Source organism: Lissotriton helveticus, chromosome 3_1, assembly GCF_964261635.1.
Source record: "Lissotriton helveticus chromosome 3_1, aLisHel1.1, whole genome shotgun sequence".
Lineage (NCBI taxonomy): Eukaryota > Metazoa > Chordata > Amphibia > Caudata > Salamandridae > Lissotriton > Lissotriton helveticus.
In genome coordinates this window covers 755,752,315-755,766,788 of record NC_136061.1, presented here as the reverse complement: position 1 = coordinate 755,766,788, position 14,474 = coordinate 755,752,315, and the positions used below count along the sequence as shown (strand labels likewise).

Genomic DNA, 14,474 nt, shown 5'->3' with positions numbered 1-14,474 from the left:
AATCCGAGGTATATTTGCTTATTTTAACAGATTGCAAGTAGACATTGCATTCCTCCAAGAAACACACATTGCAGCGACTGCGTCATTGACACTGGGCAGTAAATGGGCGGAAACGGTACAAAGCTCAAATTATTCCTCCTATTCGCGAGGTGTAAGCATCCTTATACGTAAAGGAGTTAACTTCAGAATCACAAATGTGCTCAGAGACACAGAGGGAAGGTATGTCATAGTGATTGGCATACTTCGTGATCACAATGTAGCATTGATCAACACATACAGCCGGAACACAGATGACCCGACATACTACACCCGTTTGTGGCACACGATATCTGATTTACAAGTAAAACATCTCATATGGGGCGGAGATTTTAAAATTGCACTGCAAGTAGAACTATACCGCTCACGGAACACTATTGAGCCACACAAAAGGGCGTTGGAGGCATTGCGAGATGCTATGTTGGATTTACAACTCACTGACATATGGAGGGCACGACATCCGGATCAATTAGAAGCTACGCACATAACTGCGGCACACAATAGCTGGTCAAGAATTGACTACTGGCTGGGAACGGGGGATGTATCACTATGGACGTCTTCCATCCAGCATTTACCGCGTACACTGTCAGATCACAGCCCAGTACTGCTCTCCTTACACATGCCTTACTACACCCCCCCTCCATTTACCTGGAGATTTAATGCTGCAGCGCTATTGGACACAGTCTACACAGACACTCTGCACAAAGCCATAGTGGAATACTTTGATATAAATGCTCCGACAACTGATGACCCAGGGTTATTGTGGGAAGCTTTTAAAGTGACCATATGGGGTACATGCAACAGCACAACTGCTGGTATCCTAAAAGACATACGTAAACAGCTGCAAGATAGGGAAACCAAACTCGGTGAATTAGAAAGTCGATATGAGCGCTCCGGGGACCCCTCCATATTGGGTGACGATAGGGTAATACTAGCTGAGCACCAGGAATATGCCAGGAACGAACTTAACTACATTTCGAAACGCTGGAAGGCACGGGCTTATGGGGAGGGTGGCAGACCGGGAAGAGCCTTAGCGCAAAAAATCTGTTCTGGACGTGCACCACAACACATACACATGGTGAAAGTCCACACGGACACTGTCAAATATGACATGAAAAGCATACTGGAGGAATTTCGAGCGAATTATGGGCAATTGTATCAATCTCACAATTCGGCGGAGAGGGATGATATAATGGAATACATGGCAGATGTCGAAATTGCATGGCTGTCTGATGCGCATAGAACATACCTATCACAACCTGTAACGGTAGAGGAGATAACTGACATTATTAAAGCCCTACCCAACCGATAAGCGCCAGACCCTGATGGGTTCACGGGAGAATTTTATAAGGCATTTGCAGATCTGCTGGCTCCCCATCTAGTAAGAATGTATGGCAATGCTCACGAGCAACAACAACTCCCAGCATCCCTTCGTGAGGCAATGATAGTAGCGTTATTGAAGCCGGGTAAAGATCAATTTTACTGCGACTCATACAGGCCATTATCACTCATAAACGTAGATACTAAGATAATTGCGAGTGTTCTTGCTGCACGACTTAAACCTCTGATGCTCTTACTAGTCAGACCGGATCAATCTGGTTTCATACCAGAACGGTCGACGACGCATAACACGCGCACTTTATTTGCACTCTTGCATTACTTAACCCCTGACATTAAAGCTGCGGCGATTCTGTTGGACGCCGCCAAGGCGTTTGACACGATAGAATGGCCATACCTCCATGCAGTACTGCAACGCATGGGCTTTCCGATCCTATACACGCAATGGATATTGATGTTATACACGGACCTCTCGGCTCGCATCAAAGTAAATGGTTACATCTCCGACCCGATAACGATAGCCAGGGGAACAAGGCAGGGATGCCCGTTATCCCCAATGCTCTTTGCGTTGGTACTGGAGCCACTAGCATGTAAAATAAGACAACACCACCACTACTCGGCGCTCCAATTCCCAACACGTCCACTGCATATATCCTTGTATGCGGATGATATGGTGCTGTACGTTAAAGACCCGGCCCAAAACCTTAACCCCTTACTACATGAATAAATAAAATTCGGACAGTATTCAGGCCTACAAATTAATTGGTCCAAATCCCAAATAATAGTGTTAACGGACAGTACTGCTCCTTTCACATTGGACTACCCGCTAGAATGGAGAGAAGACCCTACGAGATATCTAGGCATTTGGTACCATAGAGACCCTGAGCTAGTTATCCGAACAAATTATGGAAGGGTCCTATCTGAATTAGAGAGCAAAATCGATCGCTGGAACAAATTGCCCCTTTCGCTAGCAGACAGAGCTGCCATAGCGAAGATGGTACTCCTTCCCAAACTACTCTATTTATTCAATAACATCCCCATTAAACCATCAGCGGAAGTATTCCGCAACATCAACAAGCTGGTACTGAACCTCATTTGGGCAGGTAAGCAAGCCCGACTTGACTTGCATACCTTAACGTTACCCTATGCCAGTGGAGGTTTCAAATTACCTGACTTTTATCTATACTACCTATGCGCACAGGCGCAGTTTGCACATTATTGGTACCATGAAATACCATATATGGCGCATATAGCGGTCGAAACGGGTGATGCGTACCCTATTCCTTTATCGGCAATACTACCGCACAAGCGACCACCGTTACACGCTCGGGATATTAATACCATTGATGCTACTAACACGGCCTGGCATCTGATGGGCAAAAAAGCAGGTAAACTTCCTTTATATGCACCGAACCTGCCACTAGCAAACCATCCAGAACTCACGGTAACTCAGGAAACCATTGGACTGAAACTTTTGCAGCGGGCAGGGATAGATAAAATGGGCGACCTATATGAACAAGGCCAATTCAAAACGTTGGAGAAACTGTCTTATATCAGCAATCCCTCACTGTTGTTCAACTTTACCTATTACCGCCTGCAAAGGGCAATCAAAGACCTCTACAAATCCTATCCGGAGGAACCCCCACAAATGTCTTCATTACAGTTCATACTAACGACTTCTACTCCGGCGCATATAGTCTCTAGGCTGTACACTAGGCTACAAGAGGATATTGCAGATGACACTAAGAAAGCAAGGCAAAAATTGAATGTTGTCCTAGACGCACCAATATCTATTGAAGACTGGTCTGTAGTATGCATGTTAACTAGCATGCTGACACCGAATGGGAACTTATGGATAATTCATTATAAATATATACACCAAATTTATTATACGCCACATAGACTGTACAGGTATGGACTGAGCACAGATTCTAATTGTAAAAGATGTAAATTGGCAGATGCAGACTTCATACATCTAGCTTGGCACTGTCCGAAAATTGCAGACTATTGGACTCAGGTAACGGGAACCTTGAGTGATATGCTGGGGGTCCCTGTGGTGTGTTCGATACGGGTGTGTTTGTTGGGCCTTGTCCCCCAGATACGTGGGCAGAAGAGAAAGTTTTGTATTATTGCACTGTTAATGGCAAAGCGTAGAATTTCGATGCATTGGAATGGAGTTAGGTGTCCGTTATTGCGGCACTGGTTGGAAGAGCTCACTTACTGTAAAGACACGTTGACGACTTATGAGGAATAACTTCCAGCTGGCTCTAAACCCAAAAACTTCTGGTGCTATTTCACTGACTATTTGAAAAATCAACCCCAGGGCTATTCTGAGTAAACAACAACTGAAGGCACTGTCCTGATGTTGCAGGATTGCATTAGTCTTATTGGTGTAAAGAGGGAGAATGCGGTGGTGAAGTGATCAATGTTTGTTTCTTTGTTAAGACTGTTACCTGATTTTTAAACCAAAACTAAGTTCATCCCACATATCAGATACTGCACAAGAAAATTACTCGCTGCGAAATGTATATCTGTATGCCGCCGGACCTCTGGGTTGTCGGCCAAAAAAGGCTGTGTCAATACATTATGCAATACTGATTTCTTTTCATGCTGCCGGCCTGAGGTTTGTAGGCGCACTGCTGTGTACCTTGTGCCAGATCCAATAAAGATCCTTTTTTGAACTCAAAAGAAAAAAAAAAAGACATTAAGCCTGAAAAAAAAAAGTATGAGTCAGAAAAGGGTATGGGACAGAAAGCATATGACACATGGTCAGCGACTAGCTGCCGCCTCCCCCCCAATCCGGCACCCAACACCAAGGAACGTGGACACGAGACGTGTTTACTCTTTGGAAGGCGGGCGCTAGTCGCCCGGCCGTATTTATTAAAGTATGAAATTAAAAAAGGGTTTTAATTGCATAATCAACGATGAAATACAAAAATCAGCAGGACATTCAGTTATACAATCGTTATCAACAAGTTTGAGAGCCTGACCTTAACAAAACTCTAATACAAGTTGTTCCTAGCTTAACTAAACATCCTATCTTGATTTTTGTACATTTCTGGCCATATGGCAGGGTCACTACCGGTGTCAGGTCCTACAAGCTGCGCCTTCCCCTTAGGAGTGCGCATGCGCAGTGTTACCCCGGGAATTGCCCGGTCTACGCCCCAAACTCCATTTACCCACTAAAGGAGGGCCCTTACTCTGCGCCGGTGGCGTCATGAGTCCACGCGCGCGGGGTGGCTACCAGCCTAAGGAAAGCGTGAACTACTCCTACCCGCGCTCCTTTGCATATTACCTTGCCCCTGGAGTACTGGGAGTGGCCCGCAGGCTCCTCCCCCTGGGCGGGAACCTCCATAGGATGATGCCCGCCCCCTCAGACCTCAAATATGTGCTCACCGATAATGACCTTACCGCATGCCCCATACCTAATAAATACGACGACCTATGGAAAAAAGTCTAAAGGACAACTACACTGGCTCATAAATAACAGTATCCACGCATAGCTAAAGGGGAAAAAAGCCCTAACGACACATGGCATAAAATTACAATTCAGTTCACGCATGTTGCTCATAATCACAATATCTACGTGTATCTACAAAGGGAAAAAAGGCCTAACGACACATATCTTCAAATATAGTTCACTTCAAACATCATTTTTCTACAAAGGGAAAAAGGTCCTGACAACAGATCACAAAATACCACAACAACCTACTCTCTCCCGCGGTCTATACCTATGAAACTTACCATTAGACCGGACATAACGCTGCTTAAGCTTTGTACCAAGGGATGGTGGGTGGGAAACAAAGAAGCCCCGAACGCGGGGCACAACGTTCAGCGAGGGAGCGTCCAGGGACAAGGGAGTCTCCTGGGCGCTCCCTACTTCTTATTCCCGAGGGGCCGGGTGGCCCCTCCTCACGCCCGCCCCCCCCGACCCGGAACCAGTCCATTGATTCCGGGTCAGGAGAGGCGCCGGCCAATCGGCGGTGGGCCGCGCCCCCAGGGCACGCCCCCACCGTCGAAGGACCCGCGGGGAGAGGGGGTGAGGCGGTCGCCGCGCCGCCATGCGTGCGGGGGGGCCGAGGGCCCCCCCTTTTCACATGGTCAGCGACTAGCTGCCGCCTCCCCCCCAATCCGGCACCCAACACCAAGGAACGTGGACACGAGACGTGTTTACTCTTTGGAAGGCGGGCGCTAGTCGCCCGGCCGTATTTATTAAAGTATGAAATTAAAAAAGGGTTTTAATTGCACAATCAACGATGAAATACAAAAATCAGCAGGACATTCAGTTATACAATCGTTATCAACAAGTTTGAGAGCCTGACCTTAACAAAACTCTAATACAAGTTGTTCCTAGCTTAACTAAACATCCTATCTTGATTTTTGTACATTTCTGGCCATATGGCAGGGTCACTACCGGTGTCAGGTCCTACAAGCTGCGCCTTCCCCTTAGGAGTGCGCATGCGCAGTGTTACCCCGGGAATTGCCCGGTCTACGCCCCAAACTCCATTTACCCACTAAAGGAGGGCCCTTACTCTGCGCCGGTGGCGTCATGAGTCCACGCGCGCGGGGTGGCTACCAGCCTAAGGAAAGCGTGAACTACTCCTACCCGCGCTCCTTTGCATATTACCTTGCCCCTGGAGTACTGGGAGTGGCCCGCAGGCTCCTCCCCCTGGGCGGGAACCTCCATAGGATGATGCCCGCCCCCTCAGACCTCAAATATGTGCTCACCGATAATGACCTTACCGCCACAGGCCAGTATTGTTAACCGACGATCTGGCCTCCCCCTCTAGCCCCTATCTAAGGACACATCCTCCTACCCCAGCCCTCCAGCCAAGCCCAGATATTGTCAGCCCATAGGACATTACCCTCTTCTGTCAGATGAACCCCGTCTTTCAAGTAATACTTTTGACCCCAGATGCACCCATGAGGTATTGACTGTAACACGGGAGTTCGGAACAACCTATCCAGCCGTGTGTTGATCCTCTTTACCGAGTGGTTCAACGCCCTGACTGAATCGCCCCCCCGCCACTGAAGTCGAGGTATTAGTTGAGACCATACTAGCGTGCACCCGGGGCAGGTCCTAGCTATCCAACCCGCTGTTGAGATAATCTCCTCAATCAAGGTGCGCCTGCCCAGTGTTGCCAAATCGTTCTCCCCAAGGTGAAGTATCACCACTGACGGTGGAGCCCGCTGGCGTGCTAACAGCTCTTGGAAGAATCCCCTAAACTCGTGAAGACACAACCCTCCTCTGCCAAAGAACGTGATATTCAACCCTAGTTGTGCCGCCCTTTCCTTCTTGACACCTGACAGGAAGACACATTCCGCTCGCTTCACATATGAATGACCAACAATCCAGACATTGTTCTTTGTTGTTTCCTGGTCGCCGCTCCGTGCCGATGAATATTGGCGGTGCCCGACGACAAATTCCTCCCCTGCGTAACAGGTCTGAGAAACTGTAAGAGAGCGGAAAGAGACCAAGCGTGAGTGACAGGTAATCATAGCATGTCAATCCGAACATAACGTTTATAGCAGTCTGACGACCACCTCCCAATTGTCTTCACTCTTTCCACTGGGAGGCCCCCCGCCACCGCCTCAGTTGCTGCCCCAATCCTGAAGGAATGAGATCCAAAATCTCTAGGATCAAGACCCGCTTTTGTAACCCCTAATTCGAACACTCTCCTGAATTGATACCTGGTTAAGGGGCTCCCGTCGGCGTGACAGAGCAACGCCCTGCCTGCTGAACCGACCAATAACCCCATGAGTGATTCCACGTGCCTCACCGGGCAGCACGGGTTGGCGGGGGCCCGTTGCAGAACTATGGTGTGACCCCTAGCTTCTTGATCGGTCTTTGATTTCTGGATAATCACCCACATGGTGTCACCCCTTATCGTCACCCCAGCCTTCTGCAAGCCACCTAGTATGTCAGCCTTAGATCCTGCCACAAGTTCACTAATTCTCAGTGCCCCATAAAATGCCAGGGAGAATGCCGTCCTAAAAAGAAGCACTTCCCACTCTGAGTTACAAACAAACTCCAGCGTGCCCAGTAAGGCTGTTAGCCGGGCCAACCCCAGGGGCTTCCTCTTATCCTTCTGGTGTCCCTGAATACGGCGCCATCCCCTTAAAGCCTTGCGTATCATAAAGGTATTGGTGGGATCCCGGAAGCCCCTAGCTTGAGCGAAGAATGACACTGCTGCCCTATGTCTGGTTGCCGCTGCTACTGAGCGCCCCTCTTTGTGCAACCATTCTAAATAGGCTGCAAACCCATCCTCCTTCGCCCAAAGCACTTCCCACTGTGGCCCCAAAAAAGAACAATAAGACAGAAACGCCCCTTCGTAAGCCGTCTTGGTCCTGGGGGCTAGGCTAGCGACCACGAGGTCTTGTAATCTGGGGCACCAATCTGCCAAAGTACTGCTGGGAAGTGTGCTGGCGAGGGGTCTGCTGTGGGGAGATGTTCCCTGAAAACCTGCATTTTGAAGCGAGAAAGGGCGTCAGCAGCATTGTTTAAAACACCAGGGACATGTTTGGCTCTAAAATTAGCATTCAGTTTAAGGCAACGCAGAACAATTTCTTTGATCAAACGAAGTATGAAAGGACACCGTGCCCCCTGCTGATTGATACATTCCACCACTGTCATGTTATCTAACCAAAACACCACTGATTGGTTACATAGGTGTTCGGGCCAAACCATCAGTGCCACCCATATTGGAAAAAGTTCCAGGAAGCCAATGTTGCCGAGCAAACCCCATGTGTTCCATTCTTCTGGCCATTGTTGAGCGACCCACCTATTCCCTAGGATGGCACCAAAGCCCACGCTACCGGCCGCATCGGTCCATAGTCCTAACTCCGCTGATGTAGTGAGCGGGCCAGACCACCCTACCGTTAAAATCCTCCAGGAATGCCATCCAAATAAGCATATCCTGGCGAATTTCAGACGATAGGCGCGTGCGGTGGTGCTTTTCCCTCAGCCCCTGCATCGCGTGCGCGATGGAGCGAGAGAAGGGGCGAGCCATTGGGATGATTCTTAGTGCGAAATTCAGTTGCCCTACCACCTCCTGTAATTGCTGCAAAGTGACCTTCTCCTTCCGGAGGCATAACTGTAGCGACGTCTTGAATTTGCGCACCTTGTCCTTAGGTAGTCTAAAACATTTCTCCATCGAGTCAATCTCGATGCCCAGAAATTCCAAGCAGGTGGTCGGGCCCACCGTCTTCCCAGGCGCAAGCGGGACCCCAAAAGCCCGCATGAGCACGCAAAATTCCTGCAATGCCAGTGCGCACTCCTGAGAACCCGCTGTACCGAGGAAGAGGAAATCATCTAAGTAATGCATGACCCTTTGATGGCCTGTCACCTGTCTCATGGCCCATTCAAGAAATGAACTAAACATCTCAAAGTAGGCGCAAGAAATAGAACAACCCATAGGCATGCATTTGTCCATGTAGAACCTATCCCTAAAGGTGAAACCTAAAAGATGTTGGTCTGCCGGGTGGACTGGGAGGAGGCGGAAGGCGGACTCTATGTCTGATTTCGCCATCAGTGCCCCGGGTCCAGTGGCCTGTAAGAAGGTCACAGCCTGATCAAAAGAGGCGTACTTAACACTACAGATACCTTCGTCGATGGCATCATTCAGTGAGGCCCCCTTTGGCGCTGATAGGTTATGAATCAATCTGAATTGCCCCTTCTCTTTCTTGGGGACAACTCCCAGTGGGGAACACACAAAGTTGTGTACTGGCACTGCAGAAAAAGGGCCAGATATCCTGCCTAAGGAAAGCTCCTTGTCAATTTTGGCGGCCACAACAGCCGGATTGTGTGTGACTGATAATTGATTTCTACAATGCGCACTGCCTGTGTATCCCCCGGCCGGGATCCTAAAACCTTTAGAAAAACCTTCCTGGAGTAGGGTGGCCGCTTTGTGGTCAGGGTATCTGTTCAAGAATGGAATCATTGCCACCACATCCACTGGAGTGGGGGGGCGTGACGTGTCTGACTTATAGTGGCTTTCCCCTACCCCTCTGTCCCGTGTTACCTTGCTTGGACCTACAGGTAGATTCTGGATGAGAGGGGTGCCCACAGGAGGCACATGCATGCCTAAACTTACACGCGGCCCTTGTGCAGGTACGCTTATTAAAATCCCAGCACACTCCTTTCTTCTCTGGCCCACCTGCCCTAAATTTCCCAGGTACTTCACTCGTTTGGGGGGGCCGAAAGGGCTGCTGCGGTCTAGTGAACACCCTGCCCGCACCGAACTGAGGGGGAGGTGCAGTGTCAGAGAACTGTTTGTGCCAGGCCATGGAATCTACCGAGTCCCATGGTAATGCTCTATTGAATTCCAATGCCTTCCTAAAATTTACATCATAACCCTTCCATGCTTCCCCAGAATACTGCTGACTCCACCCCACAATCCTGCTCGAGTAGCAAGCCAATGCAGCCTGCAGATCTGGAGGACGCTCCGCCTTAACTGCAGTGAAAACGGCCCATGCTTGCATCCAATTATTGAGATTTTCCTCAACCCTGAATCTAGTACACTGCGCCCTCCATTCACTTGGGAGCATCCACTCTTTCAGTGCTTTCGCCTGCTCCATTTCCCTATTATCCAATAATAAAGAATAAATGTACACGTATTTATCAGCCCAAATCATTTCTTTAACAGCTAAAGACACATGTTGAGCTAGATTTTCGCTCCTGGAAGGTACTACACCGTCCCCCAAGAGCGGCAATGCCACTTCCTCACCAAGCGCGGGCACCGGGGGCGGCTGCCCTTGTACTCCGTCCAGCTGGGGAACACTTGGACCTGCAAGGGGAGAAGAAATTGGCAATGCAACACTGTCGGCGATCGGTGCCGATCTGATTTTTTCTACGAACCTTGCCGCCTCTGCCGCATGGTCTGCAGAATTCGGGAAGGCTCCTCCTTTCTGGAGCCATGGCATCATGGCCGTTAACTGAGATAACAATTCGGGTGGCATTGAATCTACGTTACCCCCCGGGACAACAGGTACCACTGGGGTTATGCCCAGTGGTCCTGGCACAGCTGGCAGAGCGGGCGTCGGGTGCGGCCCGCCTTTACCCGGGATTGTGGGCACCGGTGCGGAAGCAGCCCCAGCGTCTACTGGTTGACCTGCCGGCACCGGCACCACAGGGGCAATGGGTGTAGGCACATGCGGGGGTGGGACCACCGCGGGCGGTGCGGCGGGTAACGTATCCCCTGGGCCTGGGGTGGGTACCGCCTCCTTGGGTCTTTTGGACCTAGGTTTCCCTTGCGGGGTGACAAATTCCCCTCTTGGCACTGGTGCCACCCTCTTGCGGACCGGTCTCCCGGACGGGCCCGGTGCCTCGCCATCTCTATCCTCCAACCGGGCTTCCCGCTCCTTAATTTGTCCTAGCTGTTGTTTAATGTCACTCATCTCCCGCATCATAGCCCGCATCATAGCCTCCATGTTGGACCCCCTTTTTCCACCCCTTGGACCTGGCATGATGCTAACCCCCCAAAAAACACCCGCTGCCTACTTAATTCCTAACAGGTCAGCTGTGTGTACCTTTCAGATGGAGGGTCACCAGGGGGCTTTCAGCACCATGCAACGGCGACCGCAACACTAGCGGCTTGTCCGCTTATGTAAGGGGGTGAGTAAACCTAATGTAGACCCACCCGGCGGCCACCAGGAGCTATGAATGCTAGCCCCCCGTACCCCTCTTACCGACCAGTCCTTTGTCCCCGCCTGCGATAACGGTCCGCGGCTCCGGTCCACACCCTTTGCGTGCTGGATGCTCTCACGTCCTGTCCGTTAGCGAATGGCCCCAATAATGTCGTTAATTTGCCTGAAATTAGACAATAATGTTATCACCGTGTACACGTGACATATAAATAACACTCCTTCCAATGCCAGGAGAATTCTGCACCCGTCCCTGCCCTTATTCACAAGGACTGTCTACTAAGTAGACTAACAACAATACATTGGTAAAAACAATTCAAAATTGTCACCTTGCTTTCATATGATAGCACACTTTGTGCCACCCCCAGTACAATGAACTATAAAGAAAACACAGCAGTGTAGCGTGAAACACAGTTAGCTGGATGCTCCTTTCTGCAATGTCATTCACAAACAATCACTTAAATATTAAACCAAAAACCTTGTAGGAAATGTCATTCACAAACAATCACTTAAAGATTAAACCAAAAACCTTGTAGGAAAATGTCCCTTTGTTTTAGCATACTATTATATACTTTGTGTCACTTCATGCACAATATTTACACGATCACTAACGTTGTAAAAGCCGTGAAAACAATTCCTTTCCTACAATTATAGCCTCTCACTAAGGGTCTCCCATCCAGGTGCTGCCCTGGTCGACCCTGCTTCGCTTCGCCCGAGCTAGATCCGCCTAACGTCCCTGTTTTGCCGTCTTAACCTTCGCGCCAAAATTCACCCCCTCACGAAGCCATAAACCGATGCTCCTCTGGCATCTAGGGGACAACAGTCTATCACTGCCGGTCCTTCCCGCGTTTTCTCCCGGGCAACCTCCGCCTTTGTTTTGGTACCGGATATTGCCGCCCCCACACAATACCTCGCGGGCCCTGGGAAACGGACCGCCGCACCAAAACTCCTTGGTAACCCGGTAACTGTAAACCGGCGAAGAAATGCTCCGCGCCTGACTCCCACGAGGCCGATTGACGAAGTCGATCAAGAAAACGGCCACAGACGCTCTCCGCCTTCACGAGGCCGCTCCCTGCCTTCCGACGCTGCTGATCCTTCGCGGGGCTCCGATGGTTCCCGCGCCTGCTCCCAGACAAAAACCTGAAAAATAAAACCAAAAGGATTATTAAACAAAGAAGCCCCGAACGCGGGGCACAACGTTCAGCGAGGGAGCGTCCAGGGACAAGGGAGTCTCCTGGGCGCTCCCTACTTCTTATTCCCGAGGGGCCGGGTGGCCCCTCCTCACGCCCGCCCCCCCCGACCCGGAACCAGTCCATTGATTCCGGGTCAGGAGAGGCGCCGGCCAATCGGCGGTGGGCCGCGCCCCCAGGGCACGCCCCCACCGTCGAAGGACCCGCGGGGAGAGGGGGTGAGGCGGTCGCCGCGCCGCCATGCGTGCGGGGGGGCCGAGGGCCCCCCCTTTTCAATTACCGCGCAGGACGAAATCAAGGCGAAGAAGGCGGGGTGTTGCTTGCTCAAATCACTCTATGCACTTTCTGAAATGGGACAAAGTGCCACAAGTTCATTATTGAACTTTTGTGAAACACAACACGAGGTAGTAGAGCAAGTGTTGCCTGCTGCGCATGGTGAAGCCACCAACAGATGGGTACATCACTGCTCCTCCTTGTGCCACTGAGCAGTGAAACCCGGAACCACCCTCACTATGAAAATAATTTTCGAGCGCACACATTTACGCCTCTGGGTGTTACAGTTATCTCTGTGGTTGGCGGACTTCCGGGGCTGGTAAAAAGCTCACCTGCTTCTGTTGCGTGGAGGATGCCCAAGGGGCGCCGGCTCCTGGGGCGGAGTGCTGCTGCCCTGCTCTGCCAATCTCGTCGTCCTCGTCTCACTCCTCCTCGACCCTCAGCACTTCATCTTTGGGCCCGAGACCCTACACTCTAAATCCTCAGTGGGGTGGAGGTGTCCCGTCTGCCCACTGCTCCTTGACTCTTTCTCTCTGATCTTTCTCTGCCCTCAGTGCATCCTCTGCCCACCGCTCTTCGGGTCTCTTCAGCCCTGCGTGCCTCATCTGCCCTCAGCGCCTCACCTGCCTTACGTTTCTCCGCCGCCTTCACGAAAGGCACTGAGGGAGTGGACTGGCACCCCTCTCAGCCAATCCTGCGACTCAGGGCACGGTTACTTCTCGCCCGCCTGCCCATTAGGATACTGAAGTTTGAGCCTCTGCTCAACTCTTGCACCCCAAATGGGCATGCGCCAGCAGAGCAGACACTAGTGTGCATGAGTGGGCACGGCGCAAAAATTCACCCTCTGTCCCCACTCATGTGCACTTGTGCTGCCCTGGTCTGACATGTCAGTCAACATGACGCAGGACCGCCCACCCCCTTCAGACTCTGAAGGGGGTGGGCGGTCCGACGTCATGCTGACTGACATGATTGTCAGTTCTCCCTCGGCATCTTTGAACTTAAGAAAACTGATTACTTAAGTTCAAAGATGTCGAGGGGGCTGTGGGCAGGGGGGCTACACCCCAATGCCCCCAATGGATGCACCGCGCCTGCTGGTAAACAGTGGTAAAGTGTACAGTCCTATAGCCAACAAATCCAGCAAACAGGACGAGTGAATGCAAAAAGTTTGGGGGAAGACCACACCAAGGATGCCAGACTTAACAGGAACCTTCCAGTAAAAAACTTTCCTTTAAGACTTTTACCACTTTGCATGTGTGCTCTACAGTGCAGCACACATGCAAAGTGGGAAAAATGAAAATGTTCTCCTCTTTAGGTGTCTTCGAGGAGGCATAAGGTTTTGGCACAAATCCTTGTTGCGATTGTTACATTATAGGGAATTATGTCAAAATCTATTGGTGGTTGCATGGAAAAGATCACGTATCAGCCATGGATCGCCTCCTTGATACAAGGTAGCGTATTGTGCAACTTTGCATTACTTTGGGGAACCTCACAAAGAAACTTCTTATTTGAGTTGGGTAGCAAATCCCAATACAATACTTTCCACTTGGATTGCTTCACTTTTGTGACACGAAGTGTTAGTAAATCTGAGTCCCAATTTATAAACCTAGATATATGAATGAAAATTTACAGGTGTAAGGCCAATTAATTACACATGTAAAGTCCAGAAAGCTCATTGTTTTTTCATGTGCCTGAAGAATAATTGGCACTTTCATTTCAGTGTAGCACCAACTTCCCAGTAAATGACTTTGTCAAAATCATATTAATACCTCGATCACATCTGCTAGATCAGGAGTGTTCACAGGAGTCCACCAGGGAGAAAGCCCTTGCCAAACTTCCAGGATATCCAGCTGAGATAAAATTACATTACACAGATATTAACCAGAATCATTTGCATAATTGTTGACTATCTTCAACCCTCCTATGAGCAATCATGGGCTTATAGAGGACACGTGCTAGATCACACAGGACACAGACGCACAACTTCACACAGTATGT

The 14,474-nt window shown here is 50.1% G+C and overlaps 1 protein-coding gene across 1 annotated transcript in view; it reads right to left on the bottom strand.

The window, feature by feature from the left end:
* The window catches only part of IRAG1 (inositol 1,4,5-triphosphate receptor associated 1), a 589,242-nt gene that overhangs the window by 278,842 nt on the left and 295,926 nt on the right, over positions 1-14,474 (bottom strand). The window lies entirely within an intron of this gene.